This window comes from Sinocyclocheilus anshuiensis, unplaced genomic scaffold, assembly GCF_001515605.1.
Source record: "Sinocyclocheilus anshuiensis isolate Anshui unplaced genomic scaffold, SAMN03320099.WGS_v1.1 scaffold536, whole genome shotgun sequence".
Lineage (NCBI taxonomy): Eukaryota > Metazoa > Chordata > Actinopteri > Cypriniformes > Cyprinidae > Sinocyclocheilus > Sinocyclocheilus anshuiensis.
The window spans coordinates 1,513,885-1,529,737 of NW_015557179.1; the positions used below are offsets into that span (position 1 = coordinate 1,513,885).

The window sequence follows — 15,853 nt, forward strand, 5'->3', positions numbered from 1 at the left end:
ATACCACTTCCTGGATCAACATTTTACTCTGTAACATTATGCAGTTTTCATTTATATGCTGTCTATTGCTGATGATCGCATTATTTGTCATATGCATCTGTTTACGTAAGAAATCGCTAGTTTTTCCATCCTGTTCACGTGTGTTTTTGTTCAGGAGGTTTTGTACTCGTTCAGAAGATGCGTAATAGCGCCCCCGAGTGTATAGCAGTGAAAACACGAAAAGCCGTAAAAACTCGTCTTTGGCGGGGAAGCGTTTTCTTGTAAAAGACGAGATAACTCGTCAATGGCGGGGAAAGGGTTAATAATGTGATATTGTCAGAACAAAGGTGCAGCAGTCAACTGCGAGAGCAGTGCAGCACCCAGACAGTTTAGAGGAGTGCACAGACTCACAATGGAGGAAGCATTATGAATTAAGCTTACTTGACTACAACAGCTCATATATTAATGCCGTAACGAATAGAAATCTCACACAGTGAGAGGCGAATATGAAAGGCCGAGTGCGTGTCAGTCTTCACTGGACTAGAGTCAAATAATGATGTGGTAATAAGGTGTGTATAATTTAAACTACTTAGTCAGCACTAACAGTAGCTGATGTTCAGTTTGCATACTGCTGCTCTCCTTTACTATTGAACTCTTCCCTCTCTTGATTAAAGCTCCAGGTGAAGGGAGCTTTGTGAATCATCACAAAAAGAGAAAAACAAGCACCTTAAAAATGCAGTATAATAAGCAGATATCAGGGAATAATTTTAAACAATATAACTAATATTAATAGTATCCTACAAAATTAAAAGGATGTAATTTATTATGAATAGATTGTCAATATAAAATGATTGAAGTAAAACTAACATGAGATTTAAAAATAATTCAGAAACACCTTATTTAAAGTTTAATTGTACCTACAAGTTGCATTTAATATCTGAAAAAGCATGGGTGGATTTTTAGTTCCCAGCATGCTTTGCATTGTACGGAATTGGGAGAGTAAATGTTGAAATTAAGTGTTATTTCATGCATTTTTGAGTAAACAGAAAGACATGTTACTGTTTAATGTTAATTTATGTTGGACATTCAAGTTTGTGTGGTTATCATTGCGCTGACGACTAGAGGTTAGGTTGTAGGGTGGTCTTTTGATGACTTTCTTGCTTGATGTTTTTTTTTTGCTTCATTCAAGTCACACAGATCAGCAGTGACAAACTAAAATCGTATGTCTAAAAATAAAATACGTATTAAATGTGTGTAAACACTTGCCTTAAACTGAGAAAATCTAAAAGTATTTTTATTCACTACTTATTCACTAAAGCAATAAGCCCCAAGAAGCTGTGGTTTACAGTGAATTTATAACAGCTAAGGGGTGTTGTTATAAATTCACTGTAAACCACGGCTTCACGGGGCTTATTGCTTTTATAAAACGGTTATTCCATATATAACTAATATTAATAGTATCCTACAAAATTAAAAGGATGTAATTTATTATGAATAGATTGTCAATATAAAATGATTGAAGTAAAACTAACATGAGATTTAAAAATAATTCAGAAACACCTTATTTAAAGTTTAATTGTACCTACAAGTTGCATTTAATATCTGAAAAAGCATGGGTGGATTTTTAGTTCCCAGCATGCTTTGCATTGTACGGAATTGGGAGAGTAAATGTTGAAATTAAGTGTTATTTCATGCATTTTTGAGTAAACAGAAAGACATGTTACTGTTTAATGTTAATTTATGTTGGACATTCAAGTTTGTGTGGTTATCATTGCGCTGACGACTAGAGGTTAGGTTGTAGGGTGGTCTTTTGATGACTTTCTTGCTTGATGTTTTTTTTTTGCTTCATTCAAGTCACACAGATCAGCAGTGACAAACTAAAATCGTATGTCTAAAAATAAAATACGTATTAAATGTGTGTAAACACTTGCCTTAAACTGAGAAAATCTAAAAGTATTTTTATTCACTACTTATTCACTAAAGCAATAAGCCCCAAGAAGCTGTGGTTTACAGTGAATTTATAATACCTAAGGGGTGTTGTTAGGCACGACGCGAAGCGGAGCTCTATTCATTATTTTTCATTATTTTCATTATTTCATTATTATAATTAATAATATTTTCATTATTTATTATTTTTTAGAAACCTCTCACTTTTCTTCTCCGTTTTAAACGGTGTTCTTGTGTTCAAATTAAGCGCGGTCCACTGCTGCACACGTGCCACAATATCGATACATGGCCAGCTGTATCGATACTCGTATCATCAAATCTCTGTGACGATACATCGTCGTATCGATGTATCGAACACAGCCCTAATAATTTAGTAGTAAAACAAAGAGTTGCACATTTTATGTTTGTTTTGAATACGCGCCCTCTAGTGGTGAAAACTTACATATTATACCTTTAATTAGAGCTCACACATACCTTACATATGATGACGTCTTTTGAGACTCTCAAAACTATTTTGTAACGATTTATTCAGAGTGTTAATTTTGCAGCAAACAAGTTGATTTGTTCTGAGTAATGGATGAGTCAGTTTCATTCTGATAATAGCCTGCTCATTGAGTTAAATAGTAAATACACTAAACGGAGTCCCTTACCTATATTGTAACCACTTATATGGTTATTAAAGGACTTTAAATTAAATAAATAATTGTAAACCAATCTGGAAATAAAAATATACAAAAAAGTGATAAATAAGTATTCAATTAAAATAAAACTGTTTATTACAATCTGTCATCCCAATTCAAGAACTAAAAACCAAGTAAAAAGGCACTCTTTTTAATACTTTGTGCCACTGATTTTGTACGGTTTATACAATTTTATTAAACGATTTTTTTTCTCTCTCTCTCTCTCTCTCTCATTTTCCATGACTGGAGAACTGCATTTCAAATGTCAAGCTTTCCAAAATGCATGGGGACCCAGATTACATTTATTTATATATATAACAATACATCAAAACATGTGGTAATGGATATTTACTGAGAAGCAGCCAGAGACTCACCGCGCCTTCAAAAAAATCCAACTGAGGTGCGTAGACCAAAAAAGGTTTCCTAAAGGTGAAGAGCTTGAAAAAAGTCCGCACACTCAAACATCAAAGCATCACAAGCGAGATGAGAACAATATAAGCAATTTACTGAATGAAACAAGGTTAAATTGCTTATATTGTTCTCATCTCCCTTGTGATGCTTTGATGTTTGAGTGTGCAGACTTTTTTCAAGCTCTTCACCGATGGATATTTACTGACATAAACTACAACACTAAAAATGTAAAATGGCACAGGATTTCCATGAACATTTTTGAGTGATGACAGAAATAAATCACTGAATCTGTGTTTGGAATGATTCTCACTGAACTGCATTTTACATATAGCACTGCCATACACTGTGAAAATATACAGTTCAAACAGACAAAATGGCATCTGAAATAATCATCAAACATCTAACACTGGTAGGAGTCATTAAAAAAAATAAATGTGCACTTTCTTCCAAAATACCATCTCATGAAGAGTAAAACGACATCCACAGCATTTCGGCCTAAGTGCCCGGTCTGACCTCAAAGATTTATGAAAGTATGTTTTTGCACAGTAACACCACACAAGCTCTGCATCAAATTGAAAATCCTGAATAGCTTCATCCACGCCTGAGGTAAATGTTCAAAGCAGAGCACAGCACTGAGCTAAAACCCCAGGTGACGATGGGCTTTTACGATTCTAATATTACAGACAAGACTTTTACAAGCCGCTACAGCCTCCGGGGGGAACAAGCAAGAGGCATAAAAGACACAATCATATCACAGGGCCTTGCATCTACAGTTACTTCCTATGGGAAGACTAACCGAGATTGACAATTCAAACAGTGTGAGTAAAGCAGTGTACAGTCCAAAGAATCAATCCAACAAAAGCCATCAGACTGAGCAATCTCCACATCTGTCTCCAGCCTGTTTACTCTGAGATGCAATGGCAAAGTTATGTCTGTAATCTTCCCCTACCGCACATATCACTATATCTGAGAATGGATTGAGACAGACCACAGCGGCTGGCAACAAATCAAAACACAGATCTACACAGTGATAAAAGATGACTGACCACTCCTGCATATGGCAATGTCAAATAGAAATATACAGTTGGATTATTTTGATTTTTTTAAATGAAACAAAGATTATTAAAGTACATTTTAAAAGAAAATTCTATTTCAGTTTCACACATCTTTCAAACCAAAACTGCACAACCATTTAAAAATTTATGGTGGCATATTGTGTTCTGTTTTATATACTTTTTTTTTTTTTTAAGTATAAGATAGCATTTGCTGTATACTGCATATTATTTAGTATGTAGTAAGCTAATTCATTTCCAAACATATCCATTTAAAACCTCATCTTAAAAAAAAAATAAAAAAAATCTTTGAACAAGACTCTTTGAAGAAATGTTTTAGCATGCAACTGACTTACTCTCAAGGCCAACCAAACTGTCAGCATATAAAGTGAAGTAAACCGGCCCTGACATTTGATAAGCATTAGTCTACCTACGCCTTACTTTTCATAAACAAAAAGCCAAAGCCTCTGTCACAAGAATGGATGCATCCTCAGTCATCAGAGAGAGTCTGATCACACATACACACACTCAATCACATCTGAATCATTCAATATATTCGCGTGTTATCTCCTTCCAATGCCACATGCTTAATGTGATTCAGAATATTGTTTGAATCATGACAGCTCTTTCTTTTTAACAAGGGTGTTGGTTTTTTTTTGGGGGGGGGGTTAATGGTGGAGCTCTCAGTGTAATATATTATGCATAATTTTTGGCTTCAGGCTAGTACGCACTCTGTCTTCCTCACCCACTCCAGTAAAGCAGCCCACTTCAACAGCCAAAGGCAAAACTCCAGTTTTCACTTTTCCAACATCAGCTAGAAAGAGGCCATATAAAAGTTTTTACTTTTCCACAGCAGTGTTTGATCTGTACATAATTGAGCTTTAATTCATCCATGAATTTAAGCTCATTTTTACTTTGTAGTTACATAAGGCAGCCACCTAGCTGCTTTCCAGCAGATATTTCTTCATTTAAAGTGACTTACAAGTAGGGCTGAACGATTTTGGAAAATAATCTAATTGCGATTTTTTTGACCAATATTGCGATTGCGATTTAATATGCAATTATTTTTTAAAGCTCTTTATGTTCTGTATTATTCAACAAAGACAAGGTGACGCTGTCTACATTAGATACGTTCTAGGCGCGACGCGACGCGACACGACAAAACCCGACATTAAACTGATGCTTCGTTCTATTTATGACGTAGAAGTCACTGTAATAAACATATGTAAACATGTGGACCGCAATAAACACTGTCTGTTAACTTTAGACCAGTGGTTCTCAAACTTTTTTGGTCCGCCCCCTTAAACCTATAAAAAAATAAAATTTCCCAAATCCCCATCCCACCTCAGACTACCAAATAATTTCAATAAACATTATGAAAAATGAATGCTTTTTTAATTTAAAAAACCTTCATGGAAAAAAACACATGCATCACTTGAAACATTGAAAAATAGCATAGAGAGAATAACTGTTATTATTATTATTCTCTCTAACAGCGCTGCTTAGACCGATGGGTGTGTGTCATCAAAGTACTGCGAGAGCTATAAGAGAGCGTGGACGTTTCCTTATGCTTTCTCTCGCCGTACTTTGATGTCATACACCGATCGATCTTCAAGTCGAACACACCTCTTTACTCTCGCGTGTCACGTGACCGAGTGTAATCGCAGCCTCTGCGATTGAAAAATCGCGTTTTTTTATATTGCGATATTATCACAAATGCAATTAATCGTTCAGCCCTACTTACAAGTACACTAATTGTAAAGATAGGCTCAGGTAAAGAAAAATCTCAGTTTAAGTGCTTTGCTCAGGGGCTCAAGGATAACTGTCCCCATATCTTCTCTAATTTGACACTGAACTGGATGCCTTCTAGTTGGCAGCCCATATTCTTACCATAACGCAATCATCACAACAAATATATTTATATATTGCATTGGAACATGTTCCTAAAGCCAGGCTCAGACTACAGGTGTTTTAAAATCCTAACCAATTATGACATATGGTTGCAGCACACACATAAGGAGAATCTTCGCAGATTTTCTTCCCTCAAATCTTAAATACGCACACACTACAAGATATGAAAATCGTGGTGCATCACACACTACAAGGTTTATTAAGATTATCATGCCCGAGGGAGCGCCTCACGTGATCTCATGCAGCAGATCATCATTGACGTTTCAGCAATGTTTACATATGTTTCTACACTCCTTACAGCTGTGGTACGTTTTCGACACATTATACAGAGTCATGTTATTGCAAAACTTCCACAAGCAGTTTCTCCATCTCCTCTATCCAACGGACCCATACAGCAGCTTGTTTTGCAGTCACGTATTGGCTATTATGAAAGTACTGACGTAATCATAACCGTCATCATCACGATTTAAAGGGGTCATGAACTGGCTTTTTTAATTATTTTATACTGTTGTCTGAGGTCCACTTATTACGTTCATGTGGTTTTTACATTCAAAAACATCAAAATCAATAAATAATAGGCTATGTTCTACCCTGGTTTTGAGGCCGGCTCGAGAAACGCTCGGTTTTTATGGTTGTGCCGCATTGAAGACTTGGAAGTAAACGCCCACTGCTATGATTGGATAACAGTTTTGCATAGTAAACTCACATAAGTGTGCTGCGCCATTCCTGTCGGATCCTATATAGACGGCACAGCATTGCTTTTTAATCTCAGTCTCTCTGCAAATCCAGCGTCGACCTGTGTCTTGTTTACAAAGGAATCCGCGGTGAAATGAAGTGAACAAACACTCAATGTTTTACTCAAGTGAGCTGAAACTTCATTAAAAATAAAGTTCAACCACGCATTCCTAATATTTGAATCTGAAGGAAGGTTATGCAGCGACTGTGTTCTTCCACAACCAGGCACTGCACAATATTCTGCGATCTTTAACGGCATGTTTATTGCTGGATTGCTCGTTCCGGTTTAGCACCACTTGTTATTTCCCTACTATATCATGTGCAAATCAGTGGGCGGGGCTACAGAATTAGGCGTTGATATTCCTCTGTGCAGGCGGTGTTTAACCTATCTATTACATCATAGGTAGGCACATTCCAGGATCTGGCGTTCGCTGGACCCGGTGTCAATAAAAGCTTTGATGTCAGTAACAAGGACGTTTTCAGTTCTGAAACTTACAGGATATTCTTTAGGTACAATGATCTCTTATAAAGCTCAAGTAAAAGTTGATTTCTCAATTCATGACCCCTTTAAAATCCTAAATATCAAACATGTTTGATATTAATCGGGGCAGCCCCGATTTGTTTGCGAGCAGATCGGAAGGTGCAAGAATCGATCTGTAAACACATCACATTACCAGATAATCCACACCGAACACCAGAACCGATCGAGGTCCTCGAAAAGATTTTTTCTCAGATTCTCCACTGATTTTTCTCTGAATAAATCAGCTTAAAACTCCTGTAGTGTGAGCCGGGCTTAAAATGCACTGCAATTAAAGATTGTAAAAATGGTCTATACTTTAAAAGATTTCACATCAACATTTCTCTAGCTCGACTGGGCGTTTACACTCCAGTATGCACCAGTATTCGGTTATACAGAATATTGCAGTAACAAACATGCACCGTATGATTATCGTGGGCATTTCAAAATACAGCAAATAATTCCAGATACATCATGCTAATTATTTAGCTTTTTAGAATGAACATTAGCTTCTTTTCAATCAACTGGTTAAAATTTAACCAGCTTGTCATGGAGAAGAAAGGAAGTCAAATAGCCAGTCATATTTTTATGGTGTTTATCAAACAACACCAAATACTTAGACATTTGTTATTTGAACAAATGTTATTATACTTGTTATTAAGAGGACAGTACAGTTTATCTATGACCATATGTTATGACAATATCATATACCATGGTAAATGTCTCAGCAATTACTGCAGTCCATAGGTTTTTCCTCTTTGTCGCCATCTCTGTTTGAAACCTGCAATTGCAGTTATTTGAGGAATTATTATCTTTACATGGGTTGTGCATCGGCACAGCTCCTCAGCGAGGATGAATCTAATGTTTTGAGGAGTATGTGTGGCTGCCAGTCACCACACCAGAAATTAATGTTTCTTAGAACTGGTTCTATTTGAAATACAAATCTTGAATAATCCCACGTATCTGTTATCAAATGCACATTTAAAACTGAAACTTTTGCTTTTGACTACGGGTGAATCTCCAGTTGTCACTGATGATTGTCGTTTGGACCTTTCTGGATTAGAATCCGAATTAATTAACAAATGAATGAACACCAAGAAAACATTACATATTGTTACTATGAATACCATTTATTTTGTCTTTATAACTAACCAATCTCTTTAGATACCTAAAAAATCATTTACAAATATTAAAACCTCCACTGGTAGATTTAGCCCTGCCCCTTCAAACAGACTTTCTAGTCCCAGATTGAGGTTGAAAAACACCTTTTTGTATTGTCTTGTTGTCAAAATACTGGTATTTTTACTTCCATAGCCCAGACTATTCAATAAATTCATCGACTTCTATATAAACACATTCAAGAATCACTGGTCCAAAGAATATATCTGCTTTGCTTCATCATGAGTCTCAAGCAGAAACTCTGGTAAAGCTATGAAAGACTTGAGTGATTTCCTGTGTGGTGATCTGGTGGGCTTATAACCTGCTGAAGTGCGTTAACAGATTGAAATGCCAATCAGCCAGTGAATTAGATGCACTCCAGGGCATTCTGGGAGGTGAATTGAGCAAGCATATCTTTCAATGCTGTTTCATATCGAAGTCAGTCATACTAATCCCATCTAGTGAACACTGAATCCCACTCCTCCTCGCCACCAGATTTGTTGCATTTGAGCGTGGATCTTTGCTTTGCACCGACTGCCTTATGACGTCATGGCAAAAATGTGGTGGTGGAAGGTGACTAGCAACCCTGTCCAATCTCAGCAAATCTAGGAACAGAATCTTAGCACAAGTAAACGGATCTTAAGCAAAGCTAGCTGCTGACTGCACTGTTAAGCAATTAAGTGTGTAAATGTGACACTGGTGACAACAGCATATCCTACGTGAATCTGAGACCAAGACCCTCAATCATGCACCACAGGGCAAAGACTATTCTATGAAGATCACAGCATGACACTGATCTGGAACGTGGTTTCAGACACAAAATCCTGAAGCTTATATCTAGACACATATATATGTGGAATTCTCAATGTGAAGGGGTTCTGTTTCATTTTAAAATCATGTTGGCGTGTTGAAAAAGTTTTGGTATTGGACTTGGTATGAATAAGCTTTAGTGGTGCAGCATAAAGTACATCCTAAAAGCAGCAAATATTACAAGAAATGTCTGACTGAGAAATGTCGTCCTGAATTTCTTTATGCATTCAATGCAGGAACTTGAGTCTGATATCTTACTTCTAAAAGTCTGACAAGAACTGAAATCTCCCACCCACTGCCTCTGACTCAACCTGCCTTAATCTAGCAAAGTCTGCCGGTGAAAAGAGGCACATATGTGTGTGTGGTACATTCACACTGACAGTTGATATATAATTCCTTCATAGAACTCAAATGAATTAGTATTTGCTTGTCCACTTTCATAAAGAGAGCTTGAAGCACAAGCTATGAGCAGCTTGGATGAAAACTGGGGACTTATTGGCACTTTCTATGCATATAATTGATTTAAACATGGTAAAATATGTTAAATGGACCTGAGTGCAGCTTACGTTATTAGGCTAATAGCTAAAAGATTTAACATAAGAAACATAAGAGAGATGTGTAGAAATGTGTGAATGACCAGCATTCCAAATTCTATGTGGAATTCTGCAGATGCAGATTCCGTATGGGCCTAGCTATGACTCCAAAAGCCTGAAGAAAGAAGCAGACACATTATAACAGCAAACAATCTGTATCAGAAAATTTAACACAAATAAGCACTCAGGTTGGAAGCAGGCTGAAATTTGAGGTTCACTCATTACAAATAGTAACTTGAAAGATGAAAGAGCATGGCCTGAGACGTCACCTGAGACTGTTTAAATATGAGAGGCTGACATCTAAATCGAATTCATTAAGGATGAAACAAAACCGAATGCTAGAGACTGAGGACTGAGGGCAATTTTCCGGTCCTAGATGCCTGCCAGTGGGCTTCCTGACATCTTTCTGTCTCTATGGATCAGTGAGTTCATGTTAAGCTCAGACCCTTCTGCTTCAGTAAGCAGTCTGTGAGTCAGCCACATCCATTTATGCTCTCATGCGCACACACACACACACACAACAGTAAACACACTTGCACAACAATGCACTCTAACATACAGACTGCATCCCATGTCACCTGTCAATCAGAAGTGAAATTACATCACTCTGTGGCACATCACAAGTACTCCGGTCGAACACATGGACCAGTAATCTCATAATGTTTAAATCAAAATGTCATAACTGGATCTTCCGGTGAAAACGACTCTCTGGTGACCTATACAGGACTTCTCCAATCATTTAGTCCACTTAAACACTAAATATGCCATGCCAGTTTTGACATCACTGATACCAAAAGCCATTGGTTCTTACATGTCAAGTAACCAAGCATGATGCAAGATTTTCAGTTAATAATGACTTAAGGTTTGATAATAACTTCAGAGTTTAAATATAGCACATGAGTGCTATACACAATCTACAATCTAATTGTATGAGAAAGAGCAGCATCAACATTCTTTAAAACTTCTCCTGCGTTTTACAAAAAAAAGGGAAAGAAAGTACATTTGGAACAACATGAGGTTAAGTAAACTATGACAGAATCTTAATTTTCAAGTCAACTTTAAATATATAAACAAATACTACTACGCTATGACTGTCACAATGCTAACGTCAACTTTGTGCTTGTTGCCTAGAGAAATGCCATCCAAAATTACCATTACTTGAGGCTTATTTTACTTATTAAATTGTTATTAATAATTAAAATGGCCTTTTAACCATCAAATCATGTCTGCTTCAGTACAATGTCTACAAGATACAAGCACAGTCACCATATATTCATGGGTCAACTGCACTGAGTTCATAGAGTCTAGGGTTACATTTAATAGACAACCGCCATGCAATGCATGGCCCTGGATATCTTGGCCAAGCATAAATAACATTTTAAATATGAAAAATCATTATTTCTGTCTTTAGCCAAGAGTCTGGGGAGCTTGTTTTAATTATCTAATAGCCATGGTTTCTTTTCACATGGAAAACCTGGAACACTGTAATTAGCTAAGTGGTCTTAAATAACCACAGAATAAACAATAAAGGGCACACTGTCGGTTTGACTTAACAGTCTCTTGAAACAGCAGGGTTATAAAAGTCAAATTAAAGTCTGTGAAACAGCAATTCAGAGAATTATTTCTAAACACATTATAAATGTTAGAAATGTATTGCTGAAAACACATTACAAAGACTGTGAACTATGTAGTACTGAATTGTGGAGTTAGACCATTAAATAGTTTTTCACCATTTTTGTGTTCAGGATTTTTTGGACAGGTCTGAAATCATGTCTTGACGCACTGGAGCCACTGAGCACGGCCCCTCCCCTAACACTATAATAAGAGGTGTGTTGACTTGAAGCAGCGCTGCACAGACCGATCATTGAATGACATCAAAGTACTATGAGAGCTATGAGAGCAGACACTCCTTATGCTTTCAAATCTGCTTTTTCGCTCTCACGGTACTTTGATGTCATACACCAATCAAGTCGAACGCACCCAATAACTAGAGCGCATTAGCATCAGTGGTTCACCCGCTCAATCGCGAGTTACTGTCATTACCGTTAGTTACTACAGCCAACAGTTTGCTAGCTAGCTATACCTTCGTCACATAAATGCATATTGGTTTCAGTGCCGACTGCAGACACACCCCCAGCGTTTGAGAGCAGAGAATACTGCTTATTTTTTAAAGATTTTGATACCTTATTTTATTCACTTGGCTTTTTATGATTCAATTTTGGCTAGGTGGTTAATAACACATTTTCTGTGGTGTGACAAACTCAGAACACATATTTAATATTGCATTACACAGACTTTAAAGTTAAGCCTTGTGGCCACAGACTCTAAGATAACAGATATCTTAAACAGGAGGATGAACTATTACACAAATATACATCTGAAAGATGCATACTTTTTGATATTTACTGTCTCTTTGATATGAGAAATCAAATGGGACCAAAGCCCCATTTTGTGTGTAAACACTATTGATTGATTCCCAAAACATTAGGATAAGAAAAGAGGGTTAAATGTCAGACAGACCAGTCTTTTGTCTCGTATTTAACATCAGCATATGTGTGTGTGTGTGTGTGTGCGCCTGTGATGGGGCTACAGCTGGGTGGCCCTGAGATGTGTGTCTTCTATTCTGACCTTTCAAAGTATCAAATGGAAAAGAGGCTAATCTATTCCAGTATGGCTGCCACAGGCTTCAGCTCTGTTCAGAAGGATTGGGAGTGATGGTCTAATGAATCGAGGAATAAATGGTGGAGTATGAGTCACAGCTTCATAATTACGACAGCTCATAATGAGAGTGGCATGGAAAAATAAATCATTAATATGTACAAATTGAGACAAAAAAGCGATGCTAAAGTTAGCTGACTGAAACTAATGAAGACGACTAACACATCAAAAGCAACACAGGAGATTGAGTTCCACAAAATTATATCTCTCCCTACATATACAAACAAAGATATGTTGTATTTATCTTGAATGTATGACTATATAAAATGATAGATGGGTGGATTCATGGATGGATAATGATTGACAGGGTTATAACATCTATATGAGGCAGTCATATGAAGTTATTTTTGAGTGCATAATCCTTCCTCTCACATGAACTGCTTTAAACTGACACTACACTCCAGAGTCTCAAACCGTTCCAAATCCCATCCTGCCTGCTCTCATCATGCCGTAATCCACAGCGGACGTGTCTCTACTCCAATGTCCACAGATATATTACTCGGCATCATGCTTTCATGGACAGAAAGTAGTTAGTAAGTAGTTTCGTGTGATGAAAGAGAGGCTTGTGTATTATTTTTGTATATATTACATCATAACTTATAATAACGTTTTGATTGGTATAATGTCAAAGTATAGTGCACACCTAGTGCTACTGCAGCACACAAACATCAGAATACTTTCACAGTAGATTCTTCAAATGGCAGTAGGAAAATACAGTACTAAATCTTATATTATAGTATATAATATAATTATATAGTATGCATAATATTTACAGCTTGTGAGTAAATTACATGCTTGGGGATTTTGGTTCATCTTTAACATGTACAGAAGGCTGGGTTAACTTTTTTAATATTTGCATAATTGTGAATATTTTTGCCTGCTAGTTTAGCATACAAAGATGTAATGAAATGTAATGAAATGAGCAAAGCACAGAGGAAAATAAAGAACCCCTTTAGATACTGAATGAGGTGCATATAAAAAAAAAAAGTCAACTACAAATACACTGATAAAAAAAAATAGATTTTTCGATGTTGTAAATAAAATAGATTATTGGAGTACGTTTTACTAGATATCACATTTAATTTGAAGTGTTGCTTGCTGTTTCATTGTAATTATTTGTGAAATTTACTAGCAATTTCTAAGTAAAAATGGTTTCAAAGTAAATCCTACACCAAATCTTTTTAATTGTAGATAGGTTTTAATTATTATTATTATTATTGTTGTTGTTAGTTTTGGATAAAACTTGCTGTGGTTTAACAAGATTCCACAGCTATGCTACATAAAAGTGATTAAATTACAACAAAATAAATTACAACACATTAAATTAGAACAATAACGATCGCTAATAAAATACTAGCAATAATTATAATTCTTAATAATAAAATCTTATTGTTAATCCAAAATAACATGAGCGGTTTTGTGAAAATGCGAATGGCAACCCTCAAGTTTAGTAAATTAAAGACAGACTTGGTTCAGACCCTGACATTTCTTAGGATGTAATTTGTGAGTCCAGAAATGATGCTGGCCCATTTGAGAAGCTCCAAACCCAGAGCGACTGCAGCACAGGGCTGTAACTGACCACACCCCATCTCTTCTGTCTCCAAACACAAACAACAATTCATCATGGAGAACAGGGCTGAGATCATTGCAGGATTGAATTTCTATCGATTGTTCTGACAAATGATGGCGATACAAATGAATACGGACAGTTTCTCGCATCACGGTGGAAGCAGAACACTTTGAAGTGTCACTGCGTATGGTTAGCAGTAGCAGCAAAGCCTGAATTGGTTATTTCATCCTATGTCACTCTAAACACAGTGAATTGTGGCAAACATTGGGAACAGAGGATGGGTTTTATTTCTTGAGTACTGAATCTCCTCACTGGGGAAAGCAGAATGCTTTGTGTTTGCTCGCTGTGAGTGGTGTTATGCACAAGGCGTGACTGTGCTCTCTGGAGGGGTGTTATTTCTGTGGTGGGTGTTAGGAGCTCCATTCCTCTCATCCCTCCATCTCAAACGATATTTTTCCTTCAGCCTGTAAATTAGTTCTGCAGGAGAAACAAATGAGTATTGAATTATGCTAACCTGATCCTGTCTGAGTGCCGTCTTTGAAAACAAAGTGAAATGTTTTTCCCAACCTGGCCCTGGATAACGTAGCTCTCCATTTTATAAACAATTAAAAAAAAATTATTTAGCAGTCATTCTCATCCTGTTTCAATTGTTGCAAGGCAGCAAAATAAAAGGTTAAAGTGTTTTTGTAAGTTTACGTTTCAAGCTTTGACTCGGAGTAAATAAAATGTTGCCATAGAGCTTCATTACTCTTATGCCACTTGGATGTTTTTTTTAAAAGCTTTGTATAAAAATTTAACACACAAATTAACCCTCTGGGGTCCGAGGGTGTTTTGGGGCCTGGAAAAGTTTTGACATGCCCTGACATTTGTGCTTTTTTCAGTTGCTTACAAACATTTGAATGTCTAAAGTTGAATAACACTGTAATCATCACAAACTGGGCTACAATAATATGTGAGCAGCATGTATGTACGTGATTGTGTTTTTGAGAAAACAACGTTTATGCGTGTTTAGTGAAAAACTACAATTTTAAAGTCACTGAAATAAGGCCATAAAACACATACAGAACATTTGATCACAAGACTTTTGAGAACTGATCTTGAAGTCTAGAGTTTTTGCTTCAAAATTATGTGAAAATCATCTTACTCATTCACAGAAAACAATATATTGATTAAAAAATTTTCTAAGACACTTTTTGTGTAGAAAAGGTATATGTGAGTAGGCGTGAATGATAATGAATAATGCTGTGATTCACACCTGAGAAGACAAAGGCCTGCATAATGAGCTGCATAATGAGCCTTTCAGTCAGGTGTGTGACTGAGAGGGAATTGCTACAAGAAAGAATGTGAGGAAAAAAGAAATTTATATATTTTTTGTTTGTAGTTTATTTAGAATACATATAACTATCACATAAAATAACTCATGGGAGTGTGTACATCACATGGTCTTAGCTGTGGTCCAGGTTCTTGTGCAGGCAGGAATCTCAGAGCCTGTGGAACATGTCAACATCAGTCTCTGGTTTCCATGACCAAGTGGGCTGCTTTGCTTTGGCTCTCTTTGCAACAGGTTCTTTTACACTGTTATTCTCACATCTGAAATAAAAAAGCAAGCATGCTGTTTACACAAACTACATTAACATTATTATGATGTTCACTGAAACTAGTACTAATTTATCGAAACAAAGAACACAATTACCAAATAGCAAAAATATTGTACCATACAGCAAATAAATCAAATGAAAGTAACATCTGTAAAATAGTGAATGCACACTTAC

At 36.5% G+C, this 15,853-nt stretch overlaps 1 protein-coding gene across 1 annotated transcript in view; it reads right to left on the reverse strand.

The window, feature by feature from the left end:
- The window catches only part of LOC107678532 (calcium-activated potassium channel subunit alpha-1-like), a 196,880-nt gene that overhangs the window by 165,327 nt on the left and 15,700 nt on the right, over nt 1-15,853 (reverse strand). The window lies entirely within an intron of this gene.